General features: G+C 35.5%; 1 protein-coding gene across 5 annotated transcripts in view; it reads right to left on the reverse strand.

The window, feature by feature from the left end:
• LOC111056951 (1-phosphatidylinositol 4,5-bisphosphate phosphodiesterase classes I and II) overlaps nt 1-14,811 on the reverse strand; it is a 282,347-nt gene that overhangs the window by 178,366 nt on the left and 89,170 nt on the right. The window contains exon 2 of one of the 5 annotated variants that reach the window (XM_039428258.1): nt 9,452-9,507. The exons of the other annotated variants lie outside the window; for them this stretch is intronic. The gene's annotated coding sequence lies outside the window, so the exon portion shown is untranslated. The remainder of the gene's footprint in view (nt 1-9,451; nt 9,508-14,811) is intronic. 5 annotated transcript variants of the gene reach the window in all.

The raw sequence follows: 14,811 nt of genomic DNA on the forward strand, positions 1-14,811 counted from the left end.
TACATATATATTCTTTCGTCAAATCTTGATGAGTCAAGTGAGATTTATGATGTAGATATAACAACATGAAACTCTAGTTCAAGGATGGCGAAACATTGCACATGTGAGTTATGTCTAGATAGAATAGAAGCAATGGAATGCAAATGAAACGAATGAAATAGATTACTCATTCCGTACTATCTGGTTTGATTGATTATTGGTCCGAATAAGCCTATTACCATGAATATTAATTCAAGAAAACTAAACCAGAATTATGAGGGATAGTCCAGTCACTATATATATAATAATAATTACACTCTATATATACACTCTATAATTACACTTTATATATATATATATATATATATATATATATATATATATATATATATATATATAATATATATATATATATATATATACTGTACATTGATGCTTGCAATATATATTGTAGTTCTGATTTTTTTATATATTATTTGGATACATGAGAGAAGTTCAGAACCAATTTCTTCACGAAAAATTTCCTTGTGCTAATTACAGGGTGGCCCAAAAACCTTGTATTTTTGGTTCATTTTCCAGTTTTCCGCTATTCCCGCCAAATCCGTTAATCGGACAGGAAAATATGCTCCTGCCTTTTTAGATTGAAAAATTGTGAATAAAATGAGGTCATTTGGAACTCTCTATCTCTAATCAGTACTCTAATGAGTACTGAATTATGATTTTTCAAAAATGAGTGGAGTTTAAAGAAAACAATCAATTTTGATGATTTTTAGTCAACAATATCTCCCGATTGTTACCATTTGGATGTCTAATACAAAATCCCTCTGAATGTATTTTTGTGGTCTACAATCTGAGATTAAAACCAAATAATATTAATACTGAGATTATAACTAAATTGTCGTCACATAGATATTTGGCACAATGATATAAGCTCATGAGATTATGTTCAATGACAATCACCAGTCAGATGCACTTAATTTAGTGGAGAGGCGTGCATAAGGACACCTCAAGGATCAAAATTTCAAACACTCATAACTTATGACATGAAGCTCGGATCTCATCGTACTACACTTGATTCTTTTCAGCTCGTCAAGTCGGTTAAAAATCATGCACCATAAGTGAAATTTGGTCGAAAAATTGAAAATTTATTGTTGAGTGCACTCAAGCACATATTCCAATACACAAAAATAGCCAATTTCTATATTCAAAACTGCATATCTTGCGAAATACTTCAGATAAAATTTCCAAATCTTGTGAAGATGTGGAAATGTTCCTCCTCTTCCCACTGCAATAAATAATTATACTTTTGATTCCAATACCATTCGACAGTTACAGGAGATTTTAAAAATGACGATTTTTGTTTTTTCATTTTTTCGTGATTATACTGCTTATTAAGAGTTTCTAAAACGTGTCTGAAACATCATAGAAACTCACGATTTATTCCAAATTGTAGATAAATCCATCCTCTACCAGCTCAGTTGCCTAAAATCCATCTTGAATCACTTTTGCCTATCATAGAACTGCCAAGACTAACGTTTATATGAGTAATATCTGCTATTTCTGGATTTTTTCAACAATAGATTCTTACTTTACGAACATATTTTTTCATGAAACGTTTATAGCATATGAAATAGAAGATCCTATTGTTTATTTCAAGATCAAGTAATGTTTTTTTATAATAACGAGATACCAAGATACATCGCTTTGAATATAGAAATAGGTTATTTTTCTATATACTGAAATAGCGGTTGAAGTACTCTCAACAATAGCTCACAGCTCGACTTTGAGCTGAGGACAAAAAATACATTGGAAAGGACAACGAAATGTGGGTTATGAGGATTTTAAGGCAAAGGGTGAGCTAATTCATTTGAATTATAAACCTTGGGTAGCTAATGGGAACTATATTTGCTCGATGTGCAATCTGAAGGAGGCTGAGGATCTATTCCATTTCTTTGCTCGATGCCCTTGTTTGAAGGAATGGTTTGGTGTTGTTGAACAATCAAGGGAAGAATTTACTATGTACATGAACGGCAAAGATTGGAAGAAACTAGCCTCTTACTGTAGAGAAGCCTGAAATTGCAGACATATTCTCACCCAAGAATTTAATTGGTAGAGCTATCATTGGCTACTTTGTCGAGGCACTCACTACATTATTATTTTCGTCTTTCGTTAATATTCTGTTTATTTTAGTTCAAGCCTTAAATGTTTTTTGTTTTATTTTTGAGTTTGTTTCAATTTGAAAATTCAATCTTTCTCATTATGTATTTACTTATGTTACTGACCGAGATATTACACTAAACATTATTATTGCTCACTGTGTTACTACTTGATTCATCATTATTTCGTATAATTTTTTGTTTTTTACTATACACTTGGATCATATTTATGTATTTTCCGCAATCGCATGTTTTTCCGACTTTCCGGCTGGCGATCGTGTGACCAAGCCGTAAATGTGTGTTTAATTATTTTGTATTATTTTATAGTGTAATGGAGATTAAAAGAATTTTTTTATTCTATTCTATTCTACTCTTAACAATAAATTTTCCATTTTTCAACAGAATTTCACTTATGATGCATGGTTTTAAACAGCCTTCACGAGCTGAAAAGCATGAAGTGTAGTACGATGAGATCCGAGCATTGTTTCAAGAGTTAACTTGAACTTATATAGTCCAGGCAATGAATGCTCAAAAAAGGTATAGAGGGAAAAGTTTGGAACACAATAAATTTTTGACCCCGAAGCTGTTTTAAGGATAGTAAGGGGGTAAACATATCAAAAGTCCTCACTCCTACCCCCTGTGCTGAGGGGTGGGGGTGGTTTGAAAGTACCATATTGTGTTTTTTGCACATATCTCGAGCAATATGTGTATTTTGGAAATTTTTGTCATATACAAAATTGGAGCTTACAATTTGTCTACAAGTTCTATGTGTAACATTTTTCCATATCTCTCATAGTTTTCTGGGTAAGAGCTCTCGAAGATGTCACATTTTGAAGAAAACCCCTTCCGGCTCCAATTTTTCATCTTTTTGGTCTTATAACTTTTCAACGATTTATTGAAGAAATCCGTCCGAATCATCACCTCAAAGAGCATCATATTCTCTTCAATTTCATGTATTATTTCTTCATTTTACGTATCTCCATACGATTTTTGCATCCGTTGAGTGTAATAGTTCAGTTAATCTTCAGTTAAACAACAATAGATCAATTATTGACAGGGGAATGTTTGGAGCATAATATTTGACTTCTCAGCTTTGTCTTAGAAGGTAAACATATCAAAAGTCCTCATCCCTACCCCTTGTGCTTAAGGGATGAGGGTGGTTTAAAAGTTGTTCAAATGTTTTTTTCATTTCTGGCTAACATACACGTATATTGGAAACAATGCATTTCAGCGACATGAATGACTAAGCACAAATGAAGCTAGAAATTTTCTACAAGTTTTGTTTTGTAGAGTTTTGTGATATCTCTTTTAGTTTTCGAGATACTCACTTTTAAAAGTGTAACATCTTTGGAAAGACAGTTTTTCTTACAATTTTTTCTACTTTCAGGGCTTATTACTCAACAACAATGCATCGAAAAAATATGTACTGAAAGTTGAGATGTAGAGCATTCAATTCTCTTCAATTTGATGTATTATTCAACGATTTTATGCTTTCCATCAATTGTAATAGCAGCTTTAGTGTTGAGTGTGAAATTCTTGCACGAAGAAATTGGTTCTGGACTTCTCTCATGTATCTAAATAATATATCAAAAAATCAGAACTACAATAATATATATTACAAACACACACCCTTTCTTAAGTCTAAATTGACTGGACTAGAAAATCCAACCCTACATTCAATTTCTGCAACGAGCTTTAGAAAGTTTTAGAAATTTTAGTTGCCATTCCATTGCAAAGTCCAACTCGAGCGAAGGCTTGCAACATCTTTGTGGCACTAAAAATGTCAAAAACAAGTAGCAAGCTTCTGTAGTCTAATCGAAGCGTAGAAAATCGTCTATTGTCAAAGTGCAGGAGGCTGTGAATACGCGCCACAAAGAGCAGCGGTTCGAGATCGTTTTGCAAATAGGGGCCTCATACCACACACGCGGTTATGAGGCAGCCATTTCACCATTGAAACGGGGCTGCACCTTACATAAGGGCAATAGACACAATACAGCAGCAACTAAGCTGCTGAGCAGCAGGTAGAAATCTACGACAATCGACACCCTGGGCAACTCACGGTAACTCACATTTAGCGGATGTCACAAGCGAAATAACATAATATAAAGATTTTATCTTGATAATTATCATATGTTATTAGAAAAATTAAAAACAGAAGTTTGAATGAGAAAATTCGAATATCCAAATTTTATGTTCTTAAATTTTTTGTCGAAGATGATTCTTCATTTTGAAATAATCTCAACTAGTTTTCTACTAGGGGTGGAACCGTAGCACCTGATCACTAACACTCATGCCATTCATGCTTTACTTCAGTCACCCAACAAAAATCTCAGTTTCTAGTGTGCCACCTACATAGGAAACGCTTGTGTTCCATTCCTTACCAATTTTTTTTTGCAGCTGCATCCAAGTCACCAATGTGCCCATACCGCAAAGAAGACGGCTCTTTACCCTAAAAGACGGCTCTCACATCGGCAACGCAACTTTGAGTAAAGTAGCCTAGATGCGTTCGAAAATCATGGCATATTTTGACTATGCATTATTCATGACTTATTATGACTTGGCAATCCTCTTCAAACAAGAATGCGGTAGGATAACTGTGTAATATGCGTCGTATAACTAATATTATTGTGACATTGTTTTTTGTGAGTTTATGTATTATGTTCATTGATTATTTGTGAGTTGAATTATTGGGCAAGCAATCTACCAAATCAAGTTACGTTGTTCATAAACTGAGATGTGCTGAGATGGGCACAACTACTTACAACTTTACATATTATGGGATTATATTTGTATTAGTCATCTTTGAATAGTATATAAAGTATAGTATATATACTGTTATCGGATGGGCACGTTAAACTGTCGGTCGTGGCTGAAGTATGACAGTCGTAAGGCCCATTGACGGCTCAAATTATATATTCAGGCGAGGTGGAACTTCCGTCAGGAACTCCCCACCAATAAAAGCCATACGAATATTATCATTATTATATAAAAATATGCAAATGATACTAAAATAATATAATTTATTACATATTTTTATAATTATGGCTCATAGATTTGATGGAGACCGAGACTTACCGATACACTAAGGCCTCTTTCACACGGCAGAATCCTAGCTCCTGAAGATCATATTTCGCAGCTCTCCTGTGCTTTCACATGGGGATCTTACAAATAAGCCGACGGATCTAACAATTACGCCGACGTTTGCTTTCAAGTTTAATTTTCTTTTGAACTTTTAAAAATAAATAAAGTTCATGTTTAAACTTTTTAGGTATTTGAAAACTTCTTAAAACCTTGGACTGTCTCTTCGTGAGGCAGGAGTATTGTTATCTTTCTACGTTTACTATATAATCAATCATATGATAATGGAAAGCTATAATAAAAACAGCTATAACTCCCTTGTTTTCGGGTATTTTTGGAAATGGGACTTACGCTGTGAAGAATTTGGGGTCGCTGAATCCAAATCCGAAATCAGAAATCTTCTATCTATATTTTTAAGAAAGTTAGACTTTGAGTAAACGTCGGCGTAATTATTAGATCCGTCGGCTTATTTGTAAGATCCCCATGTGAAAGCACAGGAGAGCTGCGAAATATGAAATATGATCTTCCGTAATATGATCTTCAGGAGCTAGGATTCTGCCATGTGAAAGAGGCCTTCAAGTTGCACGTCTCCTATCGTGTGAAAGAGGCCTAAAAAGAGCAATTAAAGTCAACTAGAATGAAGACCTCTTGCGAAATTTTTACATAAGTAGCGACATGAGTTTGTATGAATAAATGTACAGATTGTAAGAATAGAAACTGAAGAAAGTTTTTCTGTTCTGACGAGTGATAGGCTAGTTGCTGAGATATGAAAATATTTGTTCAATAAGGTGTATCAACAATACTGAAGACCTTATGTAATTGTGTTTTTCAGAAAATGTGAAGAGGATTTTATACATATTGAACAACCAGGCGATTGCAAAAAACACACAAGTTTTACTTAACGAAGAATGAGATGGCACCTAACCTAATACCTAATACGCGGGTTTTTACAGCCTTCCCGGCCGTTTCCCGCACTCAACACGCCATCTACCTCTATCTCTCCATACGTCTTGTTGGATGCCCCTGCTCTCCATGGCCTCTTCTATGTTTTGCTGCCAAACCGTTCGTGGTCGTCCTCGTTTCCTCCTCTCAGCCGGAATCCACTCATATACCTTCCTTGGTATGCGACTGGGGCTCATTCTTCTGAGATGTCCGTACCACTGCAGTTGTTTTTCCTCCACCTCATCCACCACTGACCTGTCCAATTTCATTTTCTCCCTTATAACCTCATTTCTCACCCTATCTCTCAAGGTCAGCTGGCAACATCTTCTCCAGTAATTCATCTCCATAGCCAATAATCTTTGTTTTAGTCTTAGAATGAGATGGCAAAGATCTTAAAAGTATGGTGAAGGTTTAATCAGAGTTGATCTAATTTTGTATGAAAAATTATGAACTGATCTAAAGTAATATTCTCATATAAGATTGACCTTCTACATACTATCTGTTTTCTTAATATAATGCCCGGTCTACACGACAACGATATTATCGCTAAGTTTGCGACGTGTAGACGGGAGATCGTTGTAAATTTCTGACGTTTGAAGGTTTGTGCTTTCTTCGATCAATCTCAGCCAGGTTTGCGTCAATTTTTCTAGGAAACGATTATGTCTCATCTATCCATCAAAACCTAAATCGCTTCAAAATGAAGATAGAGAATTCGCGATTTCAGATTCGGATTCAGCACCCTCAAATTAAATTAGTGCGAGGTCAATCTCAAGAATACTCAAAAACAAGGAAGATTTTTTAATAAAAAATAATAATATGATCTTATTTACTCTATAGTAATGTAATAGATATAGTTATTCACTCTTCACTTGATAAACAGTATTCTTGATTATTATTATTGAGGAGAAGGAAGAGAAGTCGTAGGAGGAGGAGGAAGAGGAGGAGTAGATGGAGGAGGAGGAGTAGGGTGAGAAGGAGGAGAGGATGAGGAGGTGAAGGAGGAGTAGGTGGGGGAGGAGGAGGAGTAGGTGGAGGAGGAGGAGGTGGGGGAGTTGGATGAGTAGGTGTAGGAGGAGGAGCAGTAGATGGGGGTGAGGAGGAGGAGGAGGATGAATAGAAGGAGGAGGAGGAGGAGGAGGAGGATGAAGAGAAGGAGAAGGTGGAGGAGGAAGAGGAGGAGGTGGAGGAGTTGAGGAGGAGAAGGAGGAGTAGGTGAGGGTAAGGAGGAGGAGGAGGAGGAAGTGAAGGAGAAGGAGGAAGACGAGGAGGTGGAGTTTAGGAGGAGGAGGAAGAGTAGGGTGAGGAGGAGGAGGAGGAGGAGTAGGTGGGTAGAAGGAGGAGATGAGGAGGTGAAGAAGGAGTAGGTGGAGAAGGAGGAGGAGGAGGCTTGAGTTACTATTCATCTCAAGTTTATAAACACTTCAAAGACTTCGTATAGAATTTATATATGGTTTAGTTTTAAATATAGGTTTGTGTTAAAATTGGTGTCGTGAGAACAGAGGTTTGAGCAAACTTGGCTCAAAGCAAGATTTGCTTAAACCTGGCTTTGAGCCAAGTTTGCGCAAATATCGTTGTCGTGTAGACCCGGCACAACATTCTCATATTTAGATCTGAGAATGGAAAATTGAATGATGAATTTATTTCCAGCTATTAGCAGTATTTTTCTTCAGGGTAAGATGAAAGTTGAGTATTGATATTTATCTAAGCTGGAAGAGAGTGGAAAGACAACAAATCAGAAATTGGAATAACAAAATTGTAGCATTGTAGTATTGATTCGACTTTCAGCCAACCGAAAAATGTTGATAGACTGAACAATGGAAGCAGATGTTCTGTGTAAAAAACTAGACGACGGCGAAAACAATGATGTAGATGAGGAACAAGAAGACCGACAAAATGAAGAAAGAAAAAGCGATAATGAAGAAGGATGGGTGAGTCTTCTTCATTTGATACGAGTATATTATGAACACAGATGAGTGTGTGAAAGACACAAAGATGCACAGAATGAGAGAGGGATGAAAGGACCAGATCTGTATTTTGCTGTGCCTAGACATTGCCAACTGGGAGTCTGGGATCGGATATATGAAGGGAGAGACATTGAGTGAGAAAGAAGAAAGTGAGGGAGAGAAAGCTATCAAAAGAGGAATGGAGAGCATGGGAAAAGACACACTCTTGTGTTAATAAATAACGAAGAGATTTGCTGCTAGCTGCAATCCAACACCCTTCCATGGATTTCGTAACACTCCAATAAACACAATGGACTCTAACGCTTTTGTAATAAACTACTACTGTACACTGTTCAACTAAGTTGCAGTAGTAGTAGTGCGGTTAGATCATTAAATAATTTGTTGCAAACTTGAAATTGTTTGACTTTGATGGTGAAGTTTCGCTCAAATTATTTTCAAAGCAAGTAGCTATTGAGAACAATTTTTTAAATCATTCAAGAAACAAGTATTTGGAATAATTCAATCTTCAAACAAGGAATATGGAGTGATCTATCAAATGAATGGTGTTTGTGTGAGGGTATGTTTTCTATGTATCTTTTAAGATGTCTGACTGTTTTTCAATTTTTCAAAACTCCTACACAGGCACATTGGATTTTGTGGTGCGGAATCTTGTTTACACCGGTAATCAGTCTTGATGAAGTCCACTTTCATCATCTAACTATGTCGAAATGGTAATTGAAAACTAGAAAGTGAATTATTATCGTATTGGTATGTTAGAATAAACCAATTTTTAATCATCAACTTGAATGTTACTGCAATTAATTAGCTATCCTAATTCACAATTAAATTGAAGGCTGAGTGGATCAATTGCTATTCTATTTGTATTATCGAATGCGTCAAACGTTAATACTTGGAAGAACATAATTTCCTCATTCTGCAAATTCCCCCTTTATGAAATATCATTAAGCTTTGTTTCATTCACTTACAAAGTTAGTGTCATTCACTTATTGCAAGTTATCAGGCATAATACATTATTTTTTTGTTCATGTTGTTATTCAAACATTCTTCTCAACAATTTCTAAATCATCAAACTCCAAATTATTTCATTATACCACCCTTGCACCCCACATTTCATTATTCCATCTATGTGGTTCGCTGATACATTGAGATAATCTATTCATGGATTAATTATACGAATATAATACGTGTTCAAACTAATTATTAGAATTGGAATCATTTTATATATTAAAACGGCATATAAAACGATATAATAGAAAAGGACGCAAGTAGTGATCACGTACACTGTACAGTCTAACATATTACTTCAATAAATTGATGTTTAGGTGTACTCACTGCACATCATTCAGTAGCATCAGTAACTAAAGTTCGCCACAGGTATCTCAGCTCACCTAGAAAAAAGTGAAGAGTTACAATTGATACTCAAGACTAGAATAATAGTTTTCTATTTTATATATTCCATAACTTAATATCGGGTCACCGAGCTTTGCTCGTTAATTATTTATTGATAAACAGAACTCAATTCTTTGAAATGATTGGGGAAGGACTAACAGGCACAGCCCAAAACTGTTTCTTCGCAGAATTTTGATTTATACACCATAAATATTCCAAAAAGTAGGTCATGTTCCATATACTTGAATTCAGGTGAAATTTTCAGTCCAAATATTTGAAAACATAAAAGTTCTAAAATTCGACTGAGTCATTGTCAATATTGTAGAACCATTCCATAATTAAATAAAAACACAAATACGTTGTCAGTGTAGAATTTGACAACATATTTGTGTTTTTATTTAATTATAAAAGTTCTAATTTAGATCGTTTACATATCAAATTGAATAACAAAATAACACTCATTAATCACTTAGAACTGTAAAGTAATGATTAACTTTGAATATTATGATATATACCATCTCATGTGAACGAATCAGATTACTGTATTTTGATCGAGTCAATTAAAATTTCTAGATTTCTCGCGAGATACGGTAAGCTAATTGATTACACAGCTGATCTCCCACACTTCTGTTATCGACAGACGACGAAATCATCATCTGTTTTTCCAAGGATGAATTTATCCTTTTCAGGTCCTTTAGCGAGTTTTCCCAGGGATGAGACCTAGTGCAATCGAATTTCGATATCATATACCTACTATATTCCAAATTTCGTGAAAATCGTTAGAGCCGTTTTCGAGATCCGTTGAACATAAATAACCATGAAACCAGATAACCAGATATGAAAATATAAACGGATATACAGAAATTGCTCGCTTAATATAATAGGATATAACATAACTCATTATACACATGATGAACATATGTGTTTTGTCAAGTTGCGTTCAATCTAATAGAATCTATAAGGATTAAGTTATTAACATTTTGTTGGTGCAAACGCAGCTTAATCATCATAATTACGGCTGAATAATTTTCTATAACAAACCAAGACAAGTAATTCGCACTATCACGAATATTTAAATAATGGAAAATCATTAATCAACATCAATTTATAATCATATAACATTGCCAGTTCTGTACTTTTTTGAATCGAGAATATTTGTTGATTTATTTTTCTTATCAAATTAATCGCTATTTTTCTGATAAATTAACTAGTAGTTCTGTGAACAGTAGACCTCACGCAGTTTTCTCATCCACATGATTGATGTCACCTTGAAATGTAAACAAACTCGAATTTGTATTTCATATGATAATTCATCCAGTTCCGTGATATCTTTCTATCTGATGAAAATATTTCTCGAATACAGTATTTGAAAATTGATTTTTTTCAATCAAAAATATTATAATTTCTTCAGCATTATTTAGTTCATCTAATCATTTCAATCACCTATTAAATTTGTTTTTTCAAATGTGAGAATATTACTGATGGGCACACATAATAATACTTTGGCTGCAAAACAAAATACTGACCAATTTGTGACCTTATGGAAATAGACACGGCTTCTCCAGACACCTGTGTAATGCAAGCAATGAGTAATCCACTAATTGATTATGAATAGTTCTATAGTCTGATTGATATTATCTTCAGATAAGATGATATATATAGTAATATCGGAGTGGGGGGTTGCTAGTCCTCCATCGGGCGCCTCCCCAGGTGGCGGATAGGGGAATGCCTCCCATATATGGGTGGTACCGGTGAAATAGCCGGGATGGACCAAAACTAGCAAACCGGCCAACGGCCTCGAAGGTGGATGAGGAGAAATCCCAACGGCAGAGAGGGCGGAAGAGCCTAGGGAGTTAACCCGAATTAAATCCAGGGTAGGTTACACTCTGAAAGCTGCGGTGGAAGCGAGTGCCTAGGAGAAGGCAACTCTAAACAAACGACCCTGGTACTCCAGGTTGGGGGTTGGTCGAGGTGCTAACTACTCCTCACAGTAAAAAGTTTTGTGTTCAGAAAACTCTAATGATGCCTCGGATATGGGACCGGAATAAAGGAAATGGAACAGGAAAATGGAAATAAAAAACGAATAAGGATGATGGATTGGAATATTGGTACGTGGAATGTGAGGACAATGCTGAGAGCTCGATGAATGTTGGAAATAAGTGACGAAATGAGAAAGTTCAACATTGAGTTGGTTGCCCTGCAAGAAACACGGTGGAACGGAAACGGAAGAATAGACAAAAAAGATTTCTCTTTCATGTACAGTGGACCAGAGGATAGGACAGGACAAGGTGGAGTTTGGTTTTATGGTCGGAAAGAGGCTGAAGTCATCTATATTGAGGTTTTACCCTGCAGGAAGTAGGCTGTGCCGAATAAGGTTAAAAGGAAAGTTTAGAAATATATCTATTATCTCAGCATATGCACCAACTGAGGATGGAGAGGAAGGTGAAAAAGATTATTTTTACGAAGCCTTAGAAGAAGAATGTAGAAGAGAGCGGTTTTAGACAGGGAAGGAGTACAACAGATCAGGTCTTTGCGATGAAGCAGTGCATGGAAAAATGCTTTGAATACAACACGGATCTCCATATGCTGTTCGTGGATTTTCGACAGGCTTTTGACAGCATCAAGAGGAGCAAAATGATACGACTACTGCTTGAGTATGGAGTGCCGAGAAAGCTTGTCAATCTCATAAAGGTAACAATGGCCGGGTCAACAGCTCAAGTGAAGATCGGAAATAAGCTGAGCCGAGTGTTCAGTGTCACAACTGGCGTTAGGCAAGGAGACGCTCTTTCCGCTACTCTTTTCAATTTAGTGCTGGAAAAAACACTGCAGAAGTTGGGTACGACAGGAACAATAATAAATAGAACCTGCCAAGCTATGGCCTATGCGGACGATATTGTTTTGTTAGCAAGGAATGAGCATAGCCTGAATGAAATGTTTTACACACTCAAGGAAGAAGCTACAGTTTTAGGCCTTGAAATAAATGTAGGTAAGACAAAGTACATGCGAATGTCAGCAGATGAAAGAAGAAGACTGATTCGAAACTTGAAAATAGAAGACGATTGTGAAGTGGAAGGCGTCAGCGAGTTTAAATACTTGTGAGTAACACTGACAGCTGATAATAAAACTAGTCATGAAATCTCCACTCGAACTATGATGGGCAATCGGGCATATTATGCTAATCAGAAAATTTTAAAAAGGTGAAAGGATGAAAGGATGATGGGCACCCGAAAAAGAGAGGAAGGCCAAGAAGAAGATGGATCAGCGATGTGGTGGAAGATCTCCGTGTGCTAAGTGTGGCGAACTGGCGGCAGGGAGCACAAGAGCGGGATGTATGGAGGCGTCATGTAGAGGAGGCCAAGGTCCACCCAGGACTGTAGAGCCAGATAAAGTAAGTAATATCGGAGTATGGAGGAATTCCTTTTCTTTTCATATTATCCTTAAAACGCAAATTTTCAAAAACCTTTTGAATACATCGTTGAAAAAGGAATATTCCTGTCAAATTGCATCGAATTCTATCAACGCGTTTGGCCGTAAATGCGTTACATACATACAGACGATCCAAGTTAGGAAAGAAAATCCAAGTTAAAACATAGACCTCACTACGTTCGGTCAATTCAGATTCAATCCAACATAATCGTACAGTTTTCCAAATGGAACGAGATTGGAAATAATATGAGTATTTAAAGATAGTGTGGTATTGAGGATTTATAAAGTCATTATAAAGTTATATACAGTATGATTGATTGATTGAGTACTTTATTTATGTAGATTACAATATATACTGGCTTATACACTTATATACAATAGCTTATATAAAATAGCTTACAATACAGCAAAGGTATAGATGAATTTACATAATATAGACTAAGAAAATAACTATTGAACTGTATATGATATGAAAAAGCAATTTGTAATATAATAACTATAGATAATAATCATATTGTTATGCATCTACATAAATTGGCGGAGCTTTGGACATATCAATGTCCATTCTTTGGGAAGAATATTAAAAATATACTCCCCACTAACTCTCTACCAAAACGTTAATTTCGTTATTTAAACTAAGGATTTATTTATTGATGGAAATATTGTAAAAGTTTTAATCAATATGAATATTGAAGAGAAAAGAGAAAAAAAACAGAAAATTGATAAAGTAAAATAATTAGATAAGATCAAATAATTGATTAATAAAATGAAGTAGGTTGAAAGTAGATCAGGGTTATCAAATTTCAGTAATATACAGCAGTATGCAGTGGATAATTGAAATAACATGAGTTTATATAATATATATATATATATATATATACAATTCGTTCTATAACATGGTTTAAAGTTTATATTGGTGGAATGGGTGAGGGATGGTTGTCATGTGATCGTTCTAGGGCCGGACAGTTTCAGTCATTTGCTCCAAAATATGTTTTCTTAAAGTCAGGTTGAAGCTCACTCGGCTCTCGATAGACCTGATAGAAACTGGAAGTGTATTCCATGCACGACAGGCACTGACTAAGAAGGATTTTGTGAAAATATTAGTTCGATGATTGGGTATCCTTAAAGTACTTTCTCCGGTTCTAGTATGTGAAGCATCTATTCTCCTACCTTCAGAGACAAATTTGAAATCATCTTTAAAATAGTTCGGATTACCGTATTTCAAGATATCTCTAACAAGCTTGACTATTCGAAAAAGCCTCTGATTGGGAAGCTTTAATGTTGAACTAGCATGTGGGCTGGGGTGATATGATCATGGCGTTGGAGAGAGTAGACGAAACGTAGACAATAATTTGGCAACGCTGTAGTTTATCATTCAGAGTGACTGCATATCGTTAAGAACAGAATTACAATACATTAAATGTGGGAAGATGAGATATTGAACCAATAATAATTTAATGTTTCTAGGGAGGATATCGTGCATTTTCTTCAATGTATGCATGGCTGAGAATACCTTTTTACAAGTTTGTTCACTTTTCTGACCAGTCAAGAGTATTATTCATAATAATGCCTAAATTTTTAACTGAGCTACAGTAAGGAATGTCATTACGTCTACACTAATTTTGTGAATCGATTCAAGGTCAATATTGTTATAAGACGAGAATATCCAATTATAATGGGTTGTGTTTTGATGGGATTAAGCTTAAGGCCATTTTTCTTTGTCCATTCCACTATCGAATTGATATCCTGATTCATTATCCAACTGTTTCATTAATTTTTGTTATGAGACAGCTTGAATAGATTGAAGGTCGTCTGCATAAGTATGGAAACTGGAGAATTTGATAATGGAAGAAAGGTCATTAGCATACAAAGTGAAG

Source organism: Nilaparvata lugens, chromosome 5, assembly GCF_014356525.2.
Source record: "Nilaparvata lugens isolate BPH chromosome 5, ASM1435652v1, whole genome shotgun sequence".
In the NCBI taxonomy this organism is placed as follows: domain Eukaryota; kingdom Metazoa; phylum Arthropoda; class Insecta; order Hemiptera; family Delphacidae; genus Nilaparvata; species Nilaparvata lugens.